This window comes from Thamnophis sirtalis, unplaced genomic scaffold, assembly GCF_051295495.1.
Source record: "Thamnophis sirtalis isolate CommonGarterSnake01/CBP01778 unplaced genomic scaffold, rThaSir2_p1.2 scaffold_5, whole genome shotgun sequence".
Lineage (NCBI taxonomy): Eukaryota > Metazoa > Chordata > Lepidosauria > Squamata > Natricidae > Thamnophis > Thamnophis sirtalis.
Genome location: NW_028261385.1, coordinates 138,919,311 through 138,943,210, shown reverse-complemented (window position 1 = coordinate 138,943,210; position 23,900 = coordinate 138,919,311). Strand labels below are relative to the sequence as shown.

At 44.0% G+C, this 23,900-nt stretch overlaps 1 protein-coding gene across 5 annotated transcripts in view; it reads right to left on the bottom strand.

The window, feature by feature from the left end:
• The window catches only part of CYRIA (CYFIP related Rac1 interactor A), a 94,741-nt gene extending 79,022 nt beyond the window's left edge, over positions 1 to 15,719 (bottom strand). The window contains exon 1 of one of the 5 annotated variants that reach the window (XM_087716990.1): positions 15,449 to 15,719. The gene's annotated coding sequence lies outside the window, so the exon portion shown is untranslated. Of the gene's footprint in view, positions 1 to 14,515; positions 14,667 to 15,448 lie in introns of those variants that run through there. The other 4 variants (XM_087716988.1, XM_087716991.1, XM_087716994.1 and 1 more) reach the window with 4 other exon arrangements.
• Positions 15,720 to 23,900: the final 8,181 nt, after the last annotated feature.

Genomic DNA, 23,900 nt, shown 5'->3' with positions numbered 1-23,900 from the left:
AGACAAGAAATTGTTATATGGGAAAATATAAAGCTGAGATAAGGGGTTTACTCCTAAATATGACAATAAAAATGAGTTGCTAATTGATTGAATATGATAATGGAAAGATAATTAAATAAAGGTTAAAATATATGGAATATAGACAAATATGAAACTGATATGAGGAGATTGTAAAGCAGAGGTTTGTGATTCACTCTCATACATGATAATTAAACTGAGTTGCTAATTGATTGAATATGACAATAGAAGGACAATTAAGCATGGCTCAAAATATATGAAACATGGACATATATAGAACTTCTAAGATGATGAACAAAATGAGATGTGTACCGCTTGCTATTCTATATAGTAGATTGGCAGTTGGTCTTGCCTGAACTGCTATTTTAGGAGTTGGGACAGGTGGCTCCAGTAGAGGTACTAACACACCCGATTGGCCACGAGACTGGGATGAAGCTGAAGCCACGCCTCTGTGCTCCACCCTTGACTTCCAGTTTCATCGAAGTGAGCTCCCCCAAGACCTGAAAACAAGGCACAAGGGAGAACTAACCTAGGGCGGGAACTGGAGCCTCCTGTCCCAACTCCTAAAATAGCAGTTCAGGCAAGACCAACTGCCATTTTTTGGAGTGAGGGATAAGAGGCTCCAGTAGAGGGACCTACCAAAGCTAAGTCCCATGGGTGGGAAAACGACTGATCTGCAAGGACCCGCTGTAGCACCCTACACCCAAACGCCGTATCAGCTGATGCGACCGCATCCAACCTATAATGCCGATTAAACGACAATGGTGAGACCCACGTTGCCGCTCTGCAAATGTCATCTATCGGAGCCTGTGAGGCCCAAGCTGCCGAGGTGGCAGCGCTCCTCGACGAATGTGCCATAATACCGGCCGGCACAGGCAACTTCTGTGCCTCATATGCCAGGGCAATAGCTAAACGGATCCACCGACTAATGGTGGAAGACATAACCCTCTTACCCAGCGACAAAGGTTGGAAAGATAAAAATAGTGCCTCCAACCCCCGGAAGGAGGCCGTTCGCTCCAAATATATACCCAGGGCCCATCTGACATCCAACCGGTGCCACTGCTGTTCACATTCCCTAACCGGATCCGGACAGAAATCCAGAAGCACAACCTCCTGGGAACAATGGAAAACAGAATTTACCTTTGGCATAAAAACCAGATCTAACCTCAACACAACCCTGTTGCTGTTGAAAACGCACAAATCCTTCCTGGAGGAAAGCGCTTCCAACTCTGACACTCGTCTAGCTGACATGATAGCCACCAAAAACACCACTTTGAAAGTTAGGAGTTTCACCCTAACCGTCCTCAACGGCTCAAAGGGTTCAGCCATGAGGGCCCGCAACACAGTAGGGAGATTCCATATGGGAATGGACGTAAGTTGGAGACCCCCCGAAGGAACCTCTTAACAAGGGGTAACTGGGTGAGGGAAAAAGCCCTCACCTGGAAGCACTGTAGCAAGAGCGGCAAGCTGCCTATGCATGGTGCCCAGGGAAAGCCCCTTATCTAACCCATCCAGTCTAGAACCTGTGGAACGGAGGCCCTGGTGGGCACCACCTGGGCGGCCTGACACCATGCCATGAAGGAAGCCCAGGTGGAGACATAGATCCTCGTAGTGGATTGTCTGCGCGAGGCCTCTATGGTCTTAATCGCTCGTAGCGACAGGTGAGCCTCCCTCAAGCGCTCCCACTCAATCTCCACACAGCTAGTTGCAGTCAGTGTGGCTCCGGGTATACTAGCCCCCCCTGGTGCAATTCTATTTCCCCCTCCGGAATCCGCCATGGAGGCCGGACCAACAGAGTCATGAGATCCGCACACCAGGCCCTCCACGGCCAATGCGGTGCGACCAGGATCAGCTCTGCCTGTTCCCTGACTAGCTTCTGAACTACCCCAGGAATGAGGGGGAGGGGAGGAAAAGCATACAACAGCCCGTCTGGCCACCTTGTACGAAGAGTGTCGACCCCCTCCATTCCCCGAGTTGGGAACCAAGAAAAGAACCGGGGAAGCTGAGCGTTGGCCAGAGTGGCGAAGAGGTCCACCACCGGTCATCCAAACCTCTGACAGGAGCTCTGAAACAACTCCCAGGAAAGGCTCCATTGTCTACCCTCTCTCAACTCAACCAGTCGGCCTGATGGTTGTTGACCCCCATGATGTGCTCCGCCCAGATCGACCGCAGGTGCCTCTCTGCCCAGTTGCCCAGTGACATAGCCTCAGCCTGTGTGCCGCCTTGCTGATTGATGTGTGCCTTGGCTGTCACATTGTCGGTGAGAACCAGGATGTGATAACCCTCGACGGAGGCTCAAAAGTGTCGAAGAGCCCTGAGCTCCAACCAGTTGATGTTGTGTCAGAGCTCCTGCCAAGACCACCAACCCTGCGCCAACTGAGACTCCAGGGTCGCCCCCCAGCCGAACAGACTGGTGTCTGTGGTCAGTATGAGGCACTCCTGAACTTGCAGCCCTGAAGCAAGGCAAGGGACAGCCACGACTTGAGAGAGATCAGTACCCTGGCTGGCGAGCTGCTGGTGTTGGCTCTCTGGAACGGCAGGGGTCACCACTGCAAGGTCCTGGCATGCAGTCTCACCCATGGCACTACCTCAATGCAGGATATGAGTTTCCCCAACAAGCTGGAGAGAAGGGCTATGGGAACATAACAGTCCCTGCGGACCTGCTTAACCATTTTATCCAAACTGGACCTACGGTCCAGGGAGAAAAAAACCTTTACTGAACAGGAATCTATAACCTCCCCCAAATGGAGAATTGTAGTGGACAGGGAAAGAGAAATCTTTTCAAAGTTAACAGAAAAATGTAATCTTTGTAGTGTGTTTATAACTTGTAAAATGGCCGCCCTTGTCTGACCCGGGGAGGCCCCCAGGCAAGGATGTCATCCAGGTATCAATGTAACCTAATGGGAAACCCTCTCAGGGTTTCCGCCACTACCGCCAGCACCTTGGTGAAAGATCTGGGTGCAGACGACCACCCAAATGGCAGGGCCTTATATTGGTAACAGCGCCCCAGGAAGGAGAACCGAAGGAAGCCCCAGGAGTATGGGGATATGGAGATAAGCCTCCATATGATCTACAGAAATCATGTAATCCCCTTCCGAATACCTGCCAGAATGGACTTTAGGGAGGCCATCTTGAATTTGTGGTAAACCAAATACTGGTTCAACAGCTCTTGTTCCTCACTGGAAAATAAGGAAATTGTAATGACTATTGAACAGTAAGGATTGCCATTAAGAGACAATGAAGGGTAACCTAAACCAAGATATGGAAAAATGGAGAGGGAACATGACATATACTTACAATGGGAAACTACTGAGAGTTAAAGACAGAATCACGAAGTGGGGGCATGTAAGGGTGCATAATTATATAAATATAATGATGAGAATAGCTGGGAATTGTAGCCAGGTCGACATCTCGGCCAAAATTAGACTGGGGTGGTGGTGGTGGTGGTTAAAAGCACAATGACTCTATATGTATACATTTTTTCTCTCTCTTTTTTTTAAAAAAAGGAAGAGGAAGACATATGTTAAAATTAAATATGTATATTAAAAGACTATAAATACCATCAACATAAAATGGAGCTCGCTCAGATGCTGAGATACACCAAGTAAATCAAATGAAGAGTGTGAAGTAGAGGAGAGAGATAAGTGGAGAAGAGACGGATAAGAGAGAGGTTGGGGGGGGAAGAGGAGGAATGCATATCACTTTACATAACTCCCTCACAAGTACCCTATAATCTTGGGAATAGAATGAATTTAGCCGTAAGGCCCAGTTTTAAACTGGGAGCAAGGGACACTCTCATTTCCTGACTCAAGTACCAACAACGTTGTTTACTAGCGGTGAAAGTTGACCCTGCCCCTACACACAAGCACTTGCGGGACAAGGGCGGAAGTCAGTTCTGTCAGAAAAGTATGCAGACCACACAGGTGTGTTTGAGGAGAAAGCGGGCACTTTCTTACCTCATCCCCCTCCGCCCCATCCCCCGCAGGTGATTATACTATCAATTTAAAGCCTGGAATCGAAACCCCAGTGAAGAAACAGCACCCTGTATCTACTCCAGAGTTACACATCCTCAAGGAATATCTAGACGCTAATCTCAAAATGGGATTCAACCACACTTTACCAGCATCGCAGCTCACATTCTTTACATCCCTCCCTCCCAAAAAAACAAGAAGGAATCTTGTTTTGGGTTCTGAATCTAAAGGAGCCCAAAAAACAATCTGAATCAGCCAATCTGAAGGGAAAGGAGGGACTCCAAATGCATACAGTTCATGACTACCCTGCTTCCCTGAAAACAAGACCTCCCAGGATAATGAGCCCAATTGGGCTTTTGAGCGCATGCACTAAAATAAGCCCTCCCTGAAAATATTGCAACACAGCAGCAGCCATGAGGTGACCACGCTCGCCATTTCCGGTCAAGGCGGCCTCCCTCAGTAACCAAGAAAGAATCCACTCAACTCCATTTTGCAGAATTAAGAGTACTTTTACTGGTCAGGAGTAGATAGCAGCTAAGCAAAGCAAGATCTGAGGCAAAAGCACGCGTAATCATAGATATCAATATGTGACCCAACTCCCTCCCCTTGGTAACCCCATCCCATGGTCCAATCCGCACACCCCTCAGATGTCATGTGGGAGACATCTTCAAAAATCATCATCAGGTTGGTATGCCGGACAGTTGGCCTTGGCGGCAAATCCTCTCTCTGCAGCATGCGCAGTAGATGGTGAGAACAACTCCCTCTTTACAATCACTCCTGAACTGAATACTTCCCCACCCAAATACCATGCCCCACCTCCCCGTTTCAATGGCAGCCGAAAGCAAGCAGCAAAGCAGAGGCTGATACCTCCTGTACCTCAAAAATAATAAAACCTACCCGAAAATAAGGCCAAGTGCTCATTTCAGCGATCAAAAGAAAATAAGACTCGGGGAAATACGGTACAAAAAAACTGAAGAAAGTTAACAATTAGAAACTTTTACCGGTTCCTGCTTATCTCAGGCCTACTAGACCAATTACAACTTGGAGATGAGTGCAGTTCTATTCCAAGCAGAGAAGGAGGTAGCGGGGATTTATTTCTGTGTGTGTTTTACTTGAGAGCACTCAACCCAACAGAAAGGAATTATTACATTTTCAATAAAGCGATGCTGGCAATAAGATAAGTCCTTTTTAGCAATGGAGACACCTGCTGGGATAGAGCAGCCCACTTATCCATTTAGACCAGGGGTGTCAAACCGGGAGACCGCAGGCTGGATGCATCGCGCGCTGGCCCCGGGGAAGTCGCGATGAGCCATGTGACGACAACGTGACATCATGGGTCTGACACCCGTGATTTAGACCTACAAATGTAGAGGTAGCAATAGCAATAGCAGTTAGACTTATATACCGCTTCATAGGGCTTTCAGCCCTCTCTAAGCGGTTTACAGAATCAGCATATTGCCCCCAACAACAATCCGGGTCCTCATTTTACCCACCTCGGAAGGATGGAAGGCTGAGTCAACCCTGAGCCGGTGAGATTTGAACAGCCGAGCTGCAGAACTGCAGTCAGCTGAAGTAGCCTGCAGTGCTGCATTTAACCACTGCGCCACCTCGGCTCTGAAAATATTGCAACTTTGGTGCTACCAAGCACCAAAACTCTCATGATCCAACAGATCAGGTGAATGCATTTTTCTTTCGCTACACCTCCCACGTTCCAGGCTCTCAGAAGAACCTTCCAGACACCCTCACATACAAGCTGAAGTATCAGGTTCGTCAATCATCCCCAGTGCCAGCTGCAACCAATACATTTGAGTTCCACCACAAAGCAGTTCAACCCAAAAGGCTGGAAGAAAGCAGGTTGTTCCTCTCTGATTGGATTAAAAGCAAAGCAGCAGCAGGATTCACACCCCAGGGCCTGGATGGATGAACTCATGAAAGACCAACAAAATACTGTTGTGCCTTTTACAATGGCGGGAGGGCAGTGATTGCACAATGGATGCCATAGCAATAGCAGTAGACTTATATACCGCTTCATAGGCCTTTCAGGCCTCTCTAAGCGGTTTACAGAGAGTCAGCATATTGCCCCCAACAATCTGGGTCCTCATTTTACCCACCTCGGAAGGATGGAAGGCTGAGTCAACCCTGAGCCGGTGAGATTTGAACCGCTGACCTGCTGATCTAGCAGTAGCCTGCAGTGCTGCATTTAAAGAATCAGCCATGATCTTAGTTTTCCTAATGTTGAGTTTCAAGCCAACTTTTACACTCTCCTCCACCCGCATCAAGAGGCTCTTTAGTTCCTCTTCACTGTCTGTCATTAGAATGGTATCTTCTGCATATCTGAGGTTGTTGATCGTTCTCCCGTTAAATAGGTAGGGCGACATACAGTGTATACAGCCTTGCCGAACTCCTTTCTCAATTTTGAAATAACTTTAATATTTTTTTCCTTTTATATGGGTTCTTTTCTGCACCTACTTTTATTTATTTCTTTGTTTTTTGTAGTTTGCACTAGTTTTTATTGAATAGAATAGAATTTTATTATTTGTATGCCGCCCTTCTCCGGGAGGACTCAGGGAGGCGAAAAATTCAAGGGGGAAAAAGGGGAACATAAAAAACAAAATACAAATAATAAAAGTAAACAACAGTCGCACAACCATACATGTCGAGAGGGGAGGGAACTCATCACCCCCAGGCCTGCCGGCAAAGCCAGGTTTTCACGGCTTTTCGGAAGGCCTGGAGAGAGGTGAGGGTCCGAATCCCTGCGGGGAGTTCATTCCAGAGTTCATTGACTCCAACAGCATTTCATATGTTTCAAACACCTGAGAAAAATCCAAAGAAACGCTTTTAGTTAAATATTCCAGTCAAAATATTTAATTGCTCATAACAATCTAAGTCTCTAAGATTTGAAAATCAGAACTGCAATAAAGAACGAGTTCAAATATACTGATTTACCACCATTTTAACATGTGCCATCATTTTTAGCTCCTAGAGACCACATAGATTTTTTCCCATGAATTTGAAATTGAGGTATTGCATTATTTAATAGTTTGAATAATATAATATCATTTACTAGAGGGTAGAAAATGCACGGATGCTATTGGGTCAAATTAAAAGAAACCACCCTTTTTAAACTGGGTCAACAGGAAGTTAAGTGTCTGGAAAACAGAAACCAAAGTAATATGAAAAACACTGAAATAGAAAAATATAACCGCAAACATATAACCAAAATGCTGTGTTACTTTCTCTATAACAAACCAAAATTTCCTGTGTATAATACAGCAATTCTGGTAATTGAATATTTTGCAATGAAAATGATAGCATCACTATTTTTAAGGTTATCTCATTCATATTAAAAGGCATTAGTGAAGTCACTTGATATGTTTTCTAACAATCTTTGGCTAATAAAATTATGATTCTGGAAGCATGCCTATTTGCAAAGAATTTATTCTCTACATTTGGGAGTAAATGTATGTATGTATGTATGTATGTATGTATGTATGTATGTATGTATGTATGTAAGTAAATATATATTATTTATCAGCACAAATACAACACAAAATGTAAGAAAGGCAACAGTAAAAATATTGGGTTTCTGTCTGGATGGTCTCTTGTGACGAGCCGATGGACAGAGAATGGAAGTAGTGATCTTCCTCCCATATTTGGGCATACCGGGGTTGTAACTCTAAATAGATACCTATCACCCTGGCTTAGCTGATAAGGAGTCGAACTCTGTGGCTTAATGGTTAACACATCTGCCTAAGATACAATACAGCACAGGTTCGAATCCCAGTAAGGGTATGGCTAGCTGTTGATAGCAATAGCAATAGCAGTAGACTTATATACCGCTTCATAGGCCTTTCAGGCCTCTCTAAGCGGTTTACAGAGAGTCAGCATATTGCCCCCAACAATCTGGGTCCTCATTTTACCCACCTCGGAAGGATGGAAGGCTGAGTCAACCCTGAGCCGGTGAGATTTGAACCGCTGACCTGCTGATCTAGCAGTAGCCTGCAGTGCTGCATTTAACCACTGCGCCACCTTGTTGAGAGCTAAATAGCTTGAAATAGATCTATACTATTTATTTATCAGCACAAATACAACTATATATATATATATATATATATATATATATATATATATATATATATATATATATATATATATATATATATATATATATATATATATATATATATATATTGCCATTGGCACTAGTCCAACTACTCAATGATTAAAGATATTAGATATTTCAGTCTGATAATATCTGGAGGCCTCAAATTTGTTCAACTGCCTATGGCAAACCAACAAACTTCTAATTTTAATTATAGCATATTCCAAAAGTTAACTAATGTGAGACACCTGTGGAGAATTGAATTTTATAAAGCCAGAAGAAAAGATAACAGTTAAATAAACTGGTTACAAGCAATTCTAAAATTATATCTAAGTAATAAAAGTACACTGTATGTAGTAGAGTTTATAATAGAATATCTCTGAATTAAAAATAATAAATAGGATAATTTCTGTGTTTTGTCACATTGGTACAGTCAGCATCTGGAGCAGTACTATAGGAAATGAAACAATATAATCCTGAGATTTATCAATAAAGCAATGAAGTCAGGAAATTCATCAATGCTGCAATTCACCTTTGAAATATACAACTATAACAAATCAAAACATCAATCATATTGGAACTATTTTCTCATTCCATCACTTGACACCACGTATCCTTGGAAACAATAACTAATATTCCTTCTTCAAGTTTATTCAATGAAGATGTCCATTCATTGAGATGCCCGTTCATTAAGATGTGACTCCAAGACAGCGACATCTTAAATCACACAAAGCTTTAAGCACCGTGAATTGCACCCATAAGCCTATCGGTAACCAGCCCAGCACAGTAGAGATACAGTAGTCCTCCACTCATGACAGCTGAGCCCAAATGTTGCTAAGTGAGACATCTGTTAACTGAGTTTTGCTCCATTTTACAACCTTTCTTTCGTGTCACAGTTGTTAAGTGAATCACTGAACTTAGTAAGTGATTAAATCTGTCTTCCCCGTTGACTTTGCTTGCCAGAATGTTGCAAAAGGGGACCCCGGGACACTGCAACTGTCATAAATATGAGTCAGTTGCCAATCATTTGAATTTTGATCCCATAATCATGGGGGTGCTGTAACGGTTGTAAGTGTGGGAAACAGTCATAAGTGAGGCTGTAACTTTGAACGGTCTCTAAACAAACTGTTGTATGTTGAGGACTGCTTGTATTACATGGGCAAAACTAGCTGAACCTGTTACAATCCAGGCTGCTACTTTCTATATCAGTTTTCAAGTGATCTTCAAGGATATAAACAACTACAGGGAGATGCAATAATGTTGGCGTGAGTCAGGAACATGAGTGAAGGTCCTTATAACTCCCCATTTCAGAAACAGCCACAACTGAATTGTACAAAGCCCCTTCTGACTACCTACGTGCTTTACCTTAATTAATTTGATTTTTTTAAAAAAACAAATGTCATTGTCAATTTAAAATTGGGTTTGGGATATTCTATTTAATTTTTTTTAAACTTTTATATTATGTGTTTCTTTTAATGTTGTACACCGCCCTGAGTCCTTGGGAGAAGGGCGGCATATAAATCTATTAAACCTAAACCTTACCTATTTTTGGGCACGAGCTGAAAATCCAAGAGGAGCTTCATTCTGAGGACCTACCCATTTAGGGCAGCGTAACTCCATGCAGAGTCTTATTCTGAATGCCAAATATTTGGTTTAATTCCAAGCAACTTGTAATACAGACTATACCAGTGATGGCTAATCTTTTTCATCATCACCTGCCAACCTGCTTGCTGGAAATGACACACAAAACCATCCCACGAGGAATGTGCGGCATAGCTAGCCTTTGCGCATGTGGGAGCATCGAAACCTGTTTAAGAGCAGCGTTCCATCACACATGCGTGCACCAACACTGAAATGTCCGGTTTCTGGCATTGGTGCGCCCCCACCCCCCCAAAAAAATAGCTGGCTGTCACGCATGCATGCAACAAACCCAAATGTTTGGATGCCAGCGTGCACATATACGCCGGAACGCTCCTTTTCTGAATTTCGGCGCTCCCGCACACGTGAAGGCCAGCTGGCCAGCGCATGTGTGTGCACAGGAACGCAGAAGAGGAGCCAGCGAGGCTGCACGTCCCACATGGGATGGGTCTGTGTACCATTTCCAGCATGCATGCCATAGGTTCGCTACCACGGGACTATAGCCTCAATACAGATACTGAATATTCATTCATTCATTCAACATTCCGCTTTACTGTTTTTATACATAATTCAAGGCAGCGAACATACTTAATATTCAGTTCTCCTCCTATTTAGATCATGATCATAATTTAAAATTGCCTAAATGCAAAAAAGTACCAAACTACAGAATAGTAATATTCTGCTTCATAGTGCTTTACAGCCCTCTCTAAGTGGTTTACAGTCAGCATATTGCCCTCAACAATCTGGCTCCTCATTTTACTGAACTTGGACGGATGGAAGGCTGAGTCAACCTTGAGCTGGTCAGGATCGAACTCCTGGCAATGAAAGGCAGAGTCAGCCTACATTACTGCATTCTAACCACGGTGCTACCACGCATTACAATATATCCTCATGAATAAGCCAAGGATTTTAACTTTCAAATTACACCCCCAAAACTGGGTTCAGCTTGTCCACAGAGGGGCTTCTCTGTGAGTATATACAATAGTTTTAAAATACCCATATATAATTGTGTTAAAATACATACATACATACATACACACACACACACACACACACACACACACATAATATAATTGTGTTAAAATATCCATATATAATTGTGTATAAGCTGACCCTCCCATTTTTAACAAAAACAGCATGAAAAATGTGTCACCTGTGGATAAACTGAAAAATAAAGCATGCAAAAATTTTGAGGGATCAAGTTATTCACAGATTGTACATTTTCCATGGTATTTTGGTTAAACATTTGAGGATTGGCTTAACTGCAGATGGGCTTAAATAGTTACAGATTTTATTATTTTTACTTTCTTGCCATCCGCAAAGCAGGCATGAACCAAATTTATGTACTAATACAGAAAACTGAATCATACCACTTAAAGATATGATGCACTGACACAACAGAGGAGAAAAATAAGCTTGTCCTTGTGTGGGTAAAGATGTTGCTTGCTTCAAGATATAATGGCACTCTCTCTGTTGTCTGTCTCTCTCTCTTATATTTTCTCACCATCACCATCATTTATTTCTTTACAAAGATAGGAGAATGAGAATTGCTGGGTGGAGAAGGGGGATGTGAAGTGGAGATAAAATATTAAGAGAACATGAAATAGAAAGCGCTTTTTAAAAAGTTCTCCATGCCGCTACATACATAAGTAGTATTCCTAAGTATTATACTATAAAGCAATATCCTAAACACACAGAAATCTGTAAAATTTGCAAAGAGAAAAAAATAAAAGCAAGGCCAAAGACAATTCCCAAGAAATTCCCAAGAAACAGAAAAAGGGGGATTTCACTCAGAAACATCGCTGCTATTACAAAGAAGCTTTTCTGATCTATATTTCCCTCCCGTGTATAAGATTCAAAATTGCATTATTTTAGACAAGGAGAAAAATCTAGTTATGCCACAACCACTTTTAATAACAAGGGTAAATTGGCTGAACAAATTGATCAAGATATGGCTCATTTTAGGAACAAGATCAATCAATTAAAAAAAAAAACAGTGGCAGATTTTGCATTTCCAGATGGAAAATTAATGTATTTGACCTATTGTTTTTTATTATTACAGTTATTTTTATATAAAGGTGAAGTAAACATCTAATAAACACATGAAATGGTAAAATTATTTCATTATGAAATAATAAAAGAGAAACATCAATACTACATTCACTCAGAATTGGGTTCCCTTTGCTCATTGCAGATATAGAAAAGAGAGAATCCAAACGCTAAAGCATAAAACATAATACTAATTGAACAGCATTTGCTTGCTTTCCTCATCAATTATCTTCCCTGTACCATTTTCTGTTGGCCTTGTCCCTCCAGAATGGCCTGGCACAAGATAGCAAACTGTCTGGAAAAATGGATTTTTTCCATCTCTTGGCTAATGTATTAATGACAAAGTGAGAACACAGAGACCCTTGTTACCACTATGAGGCATATTACTATGACCCAAATAAGCCATAACCACTAGAAAGAATCTCAGCAACATTATCAACTCACGATGTCTCCCAAAAGAAAACTTTTATTGTGTTTGTAAGTATCTTAAAAGTCTTAACTCCTGTATCCAAACTTTAGTTTTAAGACCTAAGGAGATTTTAACATTCATGACTGTGCGGGTGGAATGCGAGTTATATGGAGACAGAACGAACTGTGCCAACTCCTGCTTTGTCAAAAACATTGTAGATCAAAGGAGCCGAAATAGAACAATAACCTAAAATATATCTTAATTAATAGCTATTTGCTTCATGCAAAGAGCAAAGGGAGTAATGAATTTGGCATTCGTGTAATTATTGAGATGCTACAACAATGGTTTTAATTCCATTAGATCAGTGTTTCTCAACCTTGGAGACTGGAAGTCCTGTGGACTTCAACTCCCAGAATCCCCCAGCCAGCACAACTGTGCTGGCTGGGGGATTCTGGGAGTTGAAGTCCACAGGACTTCAAGTCTCCCAAGGTTGAGAAACACTGCATTAGATGAAAGAAGGGTACTAGGTAGTCTGCTCACACAAACATTAACTTGTGTGAAAACTGCACAACACGTAATCCTCAACTTATAACCACAACTGAACCCAATATTTCCTTTACTAAGCAAGACACTTAATTTTGCACCATTTTACAACACTTCTCGCCACAGTTGTTCAGTGAATCACTGCAGTTGTTAAAGTTACTAGCATGGTTGTAATGTATGAACCTGGCTTCCCCATTGAGTTTGCATGTCAGAAAGTTGTAAAAAGTTATCACTTGACCATGGGGATGCTGCAATGGACGTAAGTGTGAAAAATAGTCATCGGTCACTTTTTTCAGCGCTGTTGTAATTTCAAACCGTCACTAAACAAATGATTTAAGTCAAGAAGTACCTGAATTGAAATGTAAGGTCCAAAACAATCCTAATTAGCAAGACCACTTAAGATACAATGGAGGAATAAATTGTACAGCAATGATCATCTAGTGCTCAATACACATGAGAAAATATACATGGTGTAAACAACATCAGCCAAGCAACAGAATCAGTCTAAATTATAAATAACTAACTAGTAACTTGACATTTTTGCCATTAAAAATATATGGAATTTAACTGAGGCTGGTGAAACAATATTTAAGAGTTACTTTCCTTGATTAAAATCTCAGCTCCACCAAAGGCTTTCTGTGTGGAAGAGAAGGAGGTAGCAAACATCAGCTCATCTGGACTCAGGAAATTGAATAAAACATCAGCACTGATGTTGTCTTTCTTACACTACTACTTCAATCAAATTTGAAGTCTGCAGTAAAAGCAGGAAGATCAGGAAACCCAACCATAAAACTATTTATTAAAAAAGAAGGAACCATAATTTCGTGCAACTGATTTACAGGGCATGCTAACAAAGAGATGTATGTCAGCTTAATCCTTAATACATTTAAAATATACTTCTTTGGGGGGTCAAAGAACCCGGCTGCAGACATGTACACAAAAAAAAATCAAAATCCATATGGGATACTTTTGGGGGCGGGGGGTGGATTGCATTCTGAATCTCTTCTGGACATCTGAAACGACTCTTTGCTAACTCAAACCATCTGCAAGCCCCATGAATTTTGCCATAACACACAAAAATCTATTTTCCATGATGGGCCGCCTTCCCCCCCCCCCCCAAAAGCATCAATAGCCTCATTATAGTTGGGCATTCAAAACAAAGTCCATCCAGCTGCCACATCCAAATGTTAAAAATGTGGCGAGGAGCACTTTTTAAAAAAAAATCGCACAGCAACAAGAGCTTTTGACAGCCGCAGTCCTCCCTTCCAATCATCACAAGTCAGTTCTACCTATAGCATGGAGACATACTGTATGAATCTCATACAATCTCTCTCTCTCTCTCTCTCTCTCTCTCTCTCTCTCTCTCCCTCTCTCTCTCCCCCCCTCTCTCTCCCTCTCTCCCTCTCTCTCTCTCCCTCTCCCTCCCTCTCTCGCTCCCTCTCTCCCTCCCTCCCTCTCTCCCCCTTTCCCCCCCTCTCTCTCCCCCTCCCCCCCTCTCTCTCCCCCTCTCCCTCCCTCTCTCGCTCCCTCTCTCCCTCCCTCTCTCCCCCCCTCTCTCTCCCCCTCTCCCCCTCTCTCTCTCCCTCTCTCCCCCTCTCTCTCTCCCTCTCCCTCTCTCTCTCTCTCTCTCTCTCTCTCTCTCTCTCTCTCTCAAGCTTGATGCAGTCCATTTAACCCACACTGCCTATTCCCTATACACAACCTTATATCTACCTGACTTCATCAGAAAGAACGAGAAAGGGGGGGGGGGAAGGCTCACAAACACCAACAATTAATGCCGCTTGCCATTAAGAGGTTTCCGGTGCTGCATATGACAGGAGGAAGAAGCAGGATCCAACCCAAAAACGGATTTTAAACGCCAACGACGACACTCACGCCACCTGCAACAGGGTGGATGGAGAGAACAGAGAAGGCAGCCCAGCACTTCCTCCCAGGCCTATAACTAAAGCAAGCGAAGAGCAACACACACACACAAACACTCTCTCTCTCTCTCTCACACACACACACAACTTCGTTGCGAATGGGGCGGACGGGAGCACAAAAGCAACCGCAAACCTCTTCTAATCCTTTTTCCCTCCACATCGCAGTTGAAGCAAAGGTCAGAGCAGGGGAGGAAGGAAAGGCAGGCAAATCAGCAACAGGTGTCCTTTACACACACACACACACACACAGACACACAAAAACACCGTTCCCCTTTATTTGGAAATAGGTTTCGGAGGGAGGAGGAAGAGGAGAGGTTACATTCCACCCAGCCCACCCGAGTAACTGGACGGGACGGCCGAGAGAGGATGGCCAAACTGCATCCAAAGCTGCCTGGGGAAGGTGGGGTCTCATCAAAGATGGTGATCCGGAGGGCAATCCGCAACTCCCCCCCCCCCCCAGTCCTTCCCGCCCCGGCCCCACCACAAAGCCACCCTGGATTAAATAGGAAGCGGTGCGGTATTTACAAGCCGCCAGATCTCGAAAGCGTCCCCGCCAGATCTCGAAGCGTCCCCTTGCCAGGCGCCCCGGGACGCGCGCTCTTCTCTGGCGGCCAGCTTGCAGCGAGGTCTTCCGATCAAGGCTGCGCATCGGAGGGCCGGGCCCCTTCCTCGCTTCCTTCCTTCTTTCCTTCCCTCCCTTCCTTCCCACTGCCCCCCCTCCTCATCCCGGCAAAGAGCCGCGTCTGCCTCCTTGCTCGCCCACTCCCCCCCTCCCGGCTTGGCTCCGGCGCCTTACCTGCTCGCCTTGCCTCGGCCCCGCAGCAGACCAGCAGGCAACGCTGAGCCATGCCCAGGCGGCGCTTGCCAGAGTGACCCGACTTAGCTCAGCAAGCGCGGGCGGAGTAGGGGGGGAAGGGGGAAGGGAGGTGATGAGGAGGGAGGCGGCGCAGGCGGTCGCGGGAGACACTCCCCGGGAGCAGCTTCTTCTTTTCCTTCTCTCGGTGTTGGGCGTCGGGGGTGGGAAGGAGGCGCTCAGTGCGGCTGTCAGTCAGGGCGCGCTCGGCCCTCTTTCCTCCCTCGGCGGCCACCGCCACAGACAGACGCCGCCCCCCTCGCTTGCCAAAAGGGGGGGGGGCACCGAGGCAGTCACCCACCCAGCCACCCACCCAGCCACCCTGCTCGCGGGCTGGTCCTCGCGGCTCGGCCCCCGGCTGCCACGTGAAACGTGTCACGCCAGAAAGCGAAACGGATCCTGTGCCACCCCGCTCCCAGAGAAGTTGTGCGAAGGCTCGCTCGTAACGTGGAAAAAGTCATGGGTTTTGAAAAAAAAGCACACCCACCCACACAAACGCTGCCAGCTGGTGCCAAGCTAGCTAAGACGGGATGTTGGTGTAACAGGTTCCCTGCCAGCCTGTGGGTGTGTGTGCAAGAGAGGGAGAGAGAGAGAGAGAGGCATATCGGTGTTCAATGCATAAGTACTTAATGCATTCATGGTGGAATAGCATGGGGGATGTGAAACCTTCCCACAGTTCAAATCTTTTGGTTCCTCCTTCTCTTGATAGGCATTGCTACCAACGTGGTATCTCTCCTGTGTCACTTCTAGATAAACGACCAGGAGACATTTAAGGCCGTTTCTCTAAAATATCTTTCAGCTTTTCAGAGGATATTCTAAATCGATTTTTTAAAAAGTATGATCTTTTAATACCATGGGTTCCCATTAAATGTAAACTTAAATATAACATACATGGGCCAGGTAATCCTAAAAACAGGTGAAGTGTATTACAGAGGGTTCCACCACAAATGTGCGTACAACAAAAGCGCGTGTGACTAAAGCGTGGTGACAAAACCACACCGTCAAAACCGCGCGACAACAGCGCGCCGACAACAGCGCGCCGACAGAAGCGCGCTGTAACATAACCCTAAAAATAACCCTAAACTTAACCCTAAACCTAACCCTAAACCTACCCTAAACCTAACCCTAAACCTAACCCTAAACCTAACCCTAATCCTACCCTAAACCTAACCCTAAACCTAACCCTAAACCTAACCCTAAACCTTACCTTAAGTTAAATCGCGCTTCTGTCGGCGCGCTGTTGTCGGCGCGCTTTTGACATCGCGGTTTTAGCGCCGCGGTGTTGTCGGCGCGCTTTTGACGTTCGCGGTTATGTCGTGCCACGATTACAGAGAGGGTTTTTGAGGTCTGGGAATCTTGACTTTGGAGAGGAAAAGTGGAGACAAAGATTAGAAGCCTCGAAGGGTTGAGAATGCATTGAAGGTAGTCCCATGGAGTTTCATCTCTACTAAACACCTGCCATGGAAGCTGTGGAGGATTACAAAATACCCATTTGTCTAAGTAAAGTGATGAGATTGCTTCTTGCTACCTTTTTAGCATCTTTGGATGCTTCATGGAGGCAACCAGGGAGGAGAAAGCAATGTCTCCCCCATCCATGCTTCAAATTGCTCCCTGTTGTGACTATGCAAGGAGGCAACCAGGGGAGGAGAAAGAGATGCCTCCCCCACCCATGCCTCAAATTGCTCCCTGTTGTGGCTATGCAAAGTATTCAAAGCAAGGCTCTATAAAATGCCCTTCCTCAAAGGGTTGAGGCAGCCATTTCCTCTGGCAGATTCAGCATAGCTGCTTCAATGGTCTTTTCCTAGGTTCTCTGCACATCTGATGCACAGACAGCATTTTTCCCTCTGACTGCCAGCAAAACAAAGCAGCTGTTCATTCCCCCACAGCGGCAACAACCTCGAAAATCCTCAAAGCAGCATCACAGTGATTGCCTCAACAGATCGAGGAGGGTTTTCATTGCAACAACAACAAGCATTGTGAATGCTTTGCATAGCGCTACTTCCTACCACAAGCTCTTCGTCATGTTTGAAACACACTGACATAGCGGCCACCCTCTTCTTCTTCTTCTTCTACTACTTTTTAATTAAGGTTTCTATGTGTGGTTTCTAAGAGGAACTATCACCATAATGTCACACAAAGATCTGGTAGGTGTTACTTTCCCATGTTGTATATTATTCTTTCCCTGACACGCCAAACAGCCCAAGCTTTCTGTGAGTGTTCATTTGTGGTCTCCATTCCTATTTAAGAAGAGGTGTATTTCTTCCCCACACTAACTTTCTTTGAGGCCACTGAATACCCTCAACTATCTGTCTTACGCCTTCAGAAACAGTTATAGACAATCCTGACTAAGATGTGTGAGAAACTTTCTCTGGGTATCTTTACCCCAGTGGTGGGTTTCAAAAATTGTTCGAATCTACTCTGTGGGTGTGGCCTCCTTTGTGGGAGTGGCTTGCCACCCATGTGACTGGGTGGGAGTGGCTTGCCGCCCATGTGACTGGATATGAAGATGCCGGCGACACTTGTCAGAACCACCTTACGTTACCTCACACACAGCACTGGCATGCATAAGAATAGGATGTAAAGTTGTTTTTTAAAAGGCATCTTTGGTTTGCGTTAAAACAACTTCAACACACGCATTGTTCTGATTGCACCACAAACGCAGTAGTCATCCTTATCTTTCACAGAGGCACTGAGTTTTATAAATATGAGCATGATAGTGTAGAATAATCATATCCAAGGACCAGTGATGGGTTTCAAACAATTTTGGAACCTCTTCTGTAGGTGTGGCCTGCTTTCCAGGTCCACTGGTGGAACCTCTTCTAACCGGTTGGGTAGATTTGATGAACTGGTTCTACCGAATAGGTGCGAACTGGTAGGAACCCACCTCTGCTTTACCCCCACGTACATAATCTTTTTAAGGGGATTTTCTTTTTGCCTTCCTGCCTTTATCCCACCAGTCCATATATTCCAAAACCTCATTCCTTGTTGATTGGATTTCCCCCCAGAACTGTTGCTCACTTTTTCTCCAGCTTCCCTGAATAACAATCCTTGCTTAGTTAATTACTTGCCCCCTCCCCACAAATCAAAGTTATAGTGTTAAATCCCATTCCTGGGTCTCTCCTGGCCTACAAAAGAGCAAAGTGGAGATGCTGTGGTTATCCAATTATATATAGAGAGCAATTTAGAAATGCATACATGTTGGAGACTGGTGATTTCCTTTCCAAGATGTGAGCTTAATCATTTTTTTAAGAAAGTTTTTTTAAAAATAAAAATAAAGGTGAGACATGAATTATCACAGACACAGACACTACAAAATACTTTTTAGAGATAAGATTTGCTTATCTCCAAAAAAAAAATGAAAAAGAACAACCACACCATGTGAGAGAATATATTTCCTTTGCAATGAAGACACATAATTTGTTTTCTGCGTTTTGAAAACATAAGCAAAGATTATACAACTAATTTCATTGTATTTAAGAACAATGACAGTAAAGATTATACTTATATACTGTAGACATATAATTGACCATTACAGGGGTGGGTTTCAGGCGGTTCGCGAACCGGTTGGTTGGCGAACCCGGAAGTAAGTAACTTCCGGGAACGCCGAAGGATCCACCCACCCGCCCGCGTTTCTTACCCGGTTTTGACGAGTTCTGCGCTTCCACGCATGCGCAGAACGCATACAGCGCCCGCATGATCCTCCAGGAGCAGCTGGAGCATTGCACAGGCGCTAGTACGCATGCGTGCACTGCGCACGTGCACGAGGACGCCGCCGGCCCCGTTCCAACCGAACCGGTTGGAACGGGGCGAGAAACCCACTAAGAAGAGAAACTAAGAATCTGTCTTTTTTCAGAAATGGGTCCAACTGAATTCAGTAATTCTTTCTTCCAACTAAGCATGTATCATGCAAAGCAACTCAACATAGGCATAAGATATATCCTTTCAATAATCACATTAACTTAATGGGAAGATGGGATTTAAAAGGCCTACAATGAACAAAAGAAACAAGAGTGCGCTAAAATGGTTGAAAACAGTTTGCTGAACTCCAGTTCTAGTGTTATCCAGAGCTGATATATGGTTCACATTAAATTTTCTCAGATGAACGCAGCCATGACATAGTTATTTTAAATCACTGCAGCCTAAAGGGAACCTTGGTAATAAGTTCTATAACATTATTATATAGGAGGGGGGAAAAAGAGTTGGGTTTCCAATCCTGTATTTTATTATTGCATTTTTCACCTATGACAATAGTATGCACACAAGCGCACACACCTAATTGAAACCCCTATAGAGGAAATACTGGAATTTCATACTTACATGTTTATAAAATTAACATACTTTGCCAATGTAATTCAGACAAATGACATTTAATCAAAAACTGTCATCATAAACTTTCAGAATGTTCAATTTTCAGCTTAACTTCTGTTTCTTTTCTCTAGGTTAAAGATTTTGATTTTGACTTGTTATTCAAATTGTTTAAATATTATTCCTGTATTCACAGATAGTTTATATATTGCATACAAAAATACTAGTGAAGGAAAAATGCACTTCTTTATCAGGAATTAAGTCTCTGGTTCTAGCATAAAGAATGACTCTTCCATGTTCCTCATTGTCACCATATAGTGTGGCTAAACCAGTGGTGGGTTTCAAAAATTGTTGGAACCTACTCTGTGGGTGTGGCCTCCTTTGTGGGAGTGGCTTGCTGCCCATGTGACTGGATGGGAGTGGCTTGCCGCCCATGTGACCGGATATGAAGATGCCGACGACACTTGTCAGAACCACCTTAAACTACCTCACACACAGCACTGGCATGCATAAGAATAGGATGTAAACTTGTTTTTTAAAAGGCATCTTTGGTTTGCGTTAAAACAACTTCAACACACGCAATGTTCTGATGGCACCACAAACGCAGTAGTCATCCTTATCTTTCACAGAGGCACTGAGTTTTATAAATATGAGCATGATAGTGTAGAATAATCATATCCAAGGACCAGTGGTGGGTTTCAAAAAATTTTGGAACCTCTTCTGTAGGTGTGGCCTGCTTTCCGGGTCCACTGGTGGAACCTCTTCTAACCGGTTCTACCGAATAGGTGAGAACTGGTAGGAACACACCTCTGGGCTAAACACTGTAGGCCTCCTGTTCTTATAAAGCTAAGGGAAAGAAAGCTATGTTTTTACCATTTCTCCAGAAACACATCCCACCCCAATAATAAGGCGAACCCTAATTTTTTTTTGGGGGGGTGAACGTAATATTACCCTTACCCCGAAAATAAGCCTTGGGAGATGGGTGTGGCCAGCATGAGTGGTGGCACAGGCGGGAGGATGGGCAATTGTCTGGCTGCAGTGGCACCTTCTGTCCCCTTGAGGCAGCACAAATACCACTTTTGCCCTTCTCTTTCTCTTTCACAATGCTTCTGCTTGTTGGGCCGCTTTCCCAAAGCTGACAACTCCAAGGCCAGCTGGTTTGCTTTTTCCCTCTTTCTGGAAGGCGTGTAGGTGTCAGCTTTCCAAATATCATGCAGAATTAAATCAGAGACCAAAGCAAAACTATCCTTAAAGTTCCAATTTAATAAGACAGACATGTTGGCATCATGCTATGGATCCCAATACTGGAAATGACATCAGAATTCCACCCAGTTAAAAGTTCATGATCTTGTCCCCACACCCACAATCCATCACATGGTCAAATCTTCTTCTTCCACGCTGGCATCCACACCCAGCTTCTTCCGGTCAGGTGCACTGGTGCGGAGACAAAGGATGACCTTGGCTTCTAGTAAAGAATGAAAACAATACATTCCACAATCTCACTCCTGTCTATTCCCCCCTCCCGTCAACTATACTAAATAAACAGCATAATGAAATCAGAGAAAGTGTGGTAGGTCAAAATTCTATAGGGAATATAATTGCAGGCTTGACAGCAGGAGGAAAATGAGGAGGGGGATTTTCCTGCCTATCATCCATTCCTCAAGCTCAGCACAGACTCCCCCTCCCCTTTTTTCTCCCGTTCACCCAAAAGCCTCTATTCCGAATGCTGACGGTGCATCCAGCTCATTGAATCTCGCCTGCTGCACCTCAAAAAGAATAAGACCTCCTCGAAAATAAGCCCAAGTTCTCATTTTCAAGTCTAAAAGAAAATAAGACTCGGTCTTATTTTCTGAGAAACACGGTATATATTTCTAATCTATCTTGCCACATATGTTCTAGGCCATCTTCTAATCTGAACATTTAAAAATAGATCATTACGGTAATAAATTAATAGGCAAAAAAATTGAAAGTAGTTTTTTTTTCCAAACAAGAACTTCATATACTAAATTCCTGCTGCCTGAGCTATTATTAAACGCTGTCACAAAAATAGAAATCCTACTAAGTTGTTGGAATATCAAATTAATATCGCTAAATATCTGTGCTCGTTCAAATCACAATTCACAATTCACTATATCAAGCATCTAGATAATAGTGGTTGGTTTGTTAATTACAAGATTTCTCAGAATCACAGGCCTGTTGTAGACTTTTTATTCTTTATATTTATGACATAGAGTTTGTTCTAGAATCAGGCTACTGGGAATTGGCATCAAAATCCAATTAAACATAATCTCTTTTGTCTGGAAGAACAGAGTTATTGTAAATCAGCATTTCCTGTTGGTCTGAGAACTCCATATAAAGGATTAGGCCACAAAGAATCTGCTTTCAAGAGATAGAATCAATATTTCCCAAAGTGGTCCAAAGTTTGATTGCGCTTATTCTGTGGTCAACTGTTTCTGGGGGCTGAAGAGGGGAAGCTGAGGTGTCACATCATTCATAGCCTTGTTATAAATAAAAAGGTGTAGGAGAAGGGCAGACTGAGCTGGAAGGCAGAGTTAAACATGTCATCAGTTTGGAGTCATTGCATTGTCACAAGAGACCCAGGTCCACACCCCTCCCCCTTGAATTCTGTTGCCCTTTATCTAGTATCAGTTTAGCTTTGACCTTTAGTTGACTAGATTCTTGTATATAGGTAGCAAGAGTAAACTCTTCTGTGCTTTGAACTCGATGAATGCTCCTGGTTATGTGCTCCTGACAAAAGATTCCTGAATAAGAATCCCCAGAAATCAAAATCTCAATGAAAATCTCTGAACATAGGAAACTTATAAAACTATATTTATTGTCAATATTGGCAGACTTAGGTTTTGTTACAGTTCTGGCTATACATCTACTGAAACAAGAACCAATGGTATTGGATCTGGGTACTTGAGAGACCGCCTGCTGCCAATTACCTCCAACAGACCTATTAGATCCCACAGATTAGGCCTCCTCCGAATTCCATCTACTGGCCAATGCCGATTGGCCACCACCTGGAGGACGGCCTTCTCTGTGGCTGCTCCGGCCCTCTGGAACGAGCTCCCCATGGAGATTCGGACCCTCACCACCCTTCAGGCTTTCCGCAAAGCCATTAAAACCTGGTTGTTCCGATAGGCCTGGGGCTGATGAGTTCCCCGCCCCCGCTCGAATTGTGTGGTTGTTGAGTGTTTTTAAATTGTTTGTAGCTGTTCGTCCGTTGTTCCTCTTGTTTGTATCCCCCCCCCGCCCTATTTTGGTTTGTGAGCCGCCCTGAGTCCCTCTGGGAATAGGGCGGCATAGAAATCCAATAAATCAAATCAAATCAAATCAAATGATTATCAATCTCAATGGAAGTCAGTAGGTTTGGTGCAAGGAAGACAACTGGGCTGATTATAAAAGATAAAGGTTTCCCTGCACATGCGTGCTAGTCGTTTCTGCCTCTAGGGGGTCATCTCCATTTCAAAGCCGAAGAGCCAGAGCTGTCCGAAAATGTCTCTGTGGTCATCTGGCCAGCATGACTCAATGTTGAAGGCACATGGAGCCCCCAAAGGTGGCCCCTATTTTTCTACTTCAATTTTTTTACCTGCTTTCAAACTGCTAGGTTGGCAGAAGCTGGGACAAGTATTGAATTGAATTGAATTGAATTTTATTATTTATATGCCGCCCTTCTCCGGGAGGGACTCAGGGCGGCGAACAACTCAAAAGAGGAAAAAGGGGAACATAGAACAGAATACAAGTAATTAAAATAGGCAAGAATCACACAAGCACACAAGTCGAGAGGGGAGGGGAACACATCAACCCCAGGCCTGCCGGCAAAGCCAGGTTTTGACGGCTTTTCGGAAGGCCTGGAGAGAGGTGAGGGTCCGAATCCCTGCGGGGAGTTCGTTCCAGAGGGCCGGAGCTGCCACAGAGAAGGCCCTCCCCCGGGTAGCAGCCAGGTGGCATTGGCTGGTAGACGGAACGCGGAGGAGGCCAACCCTGTGTGATCTAATGGGTCTTTGGGAGATAATTGGCAGCAGGCGGTCTCTCAAGTACCCAGTACCGGGAGCTCACTCCGTTAGACAGTGCTAGGGATTCA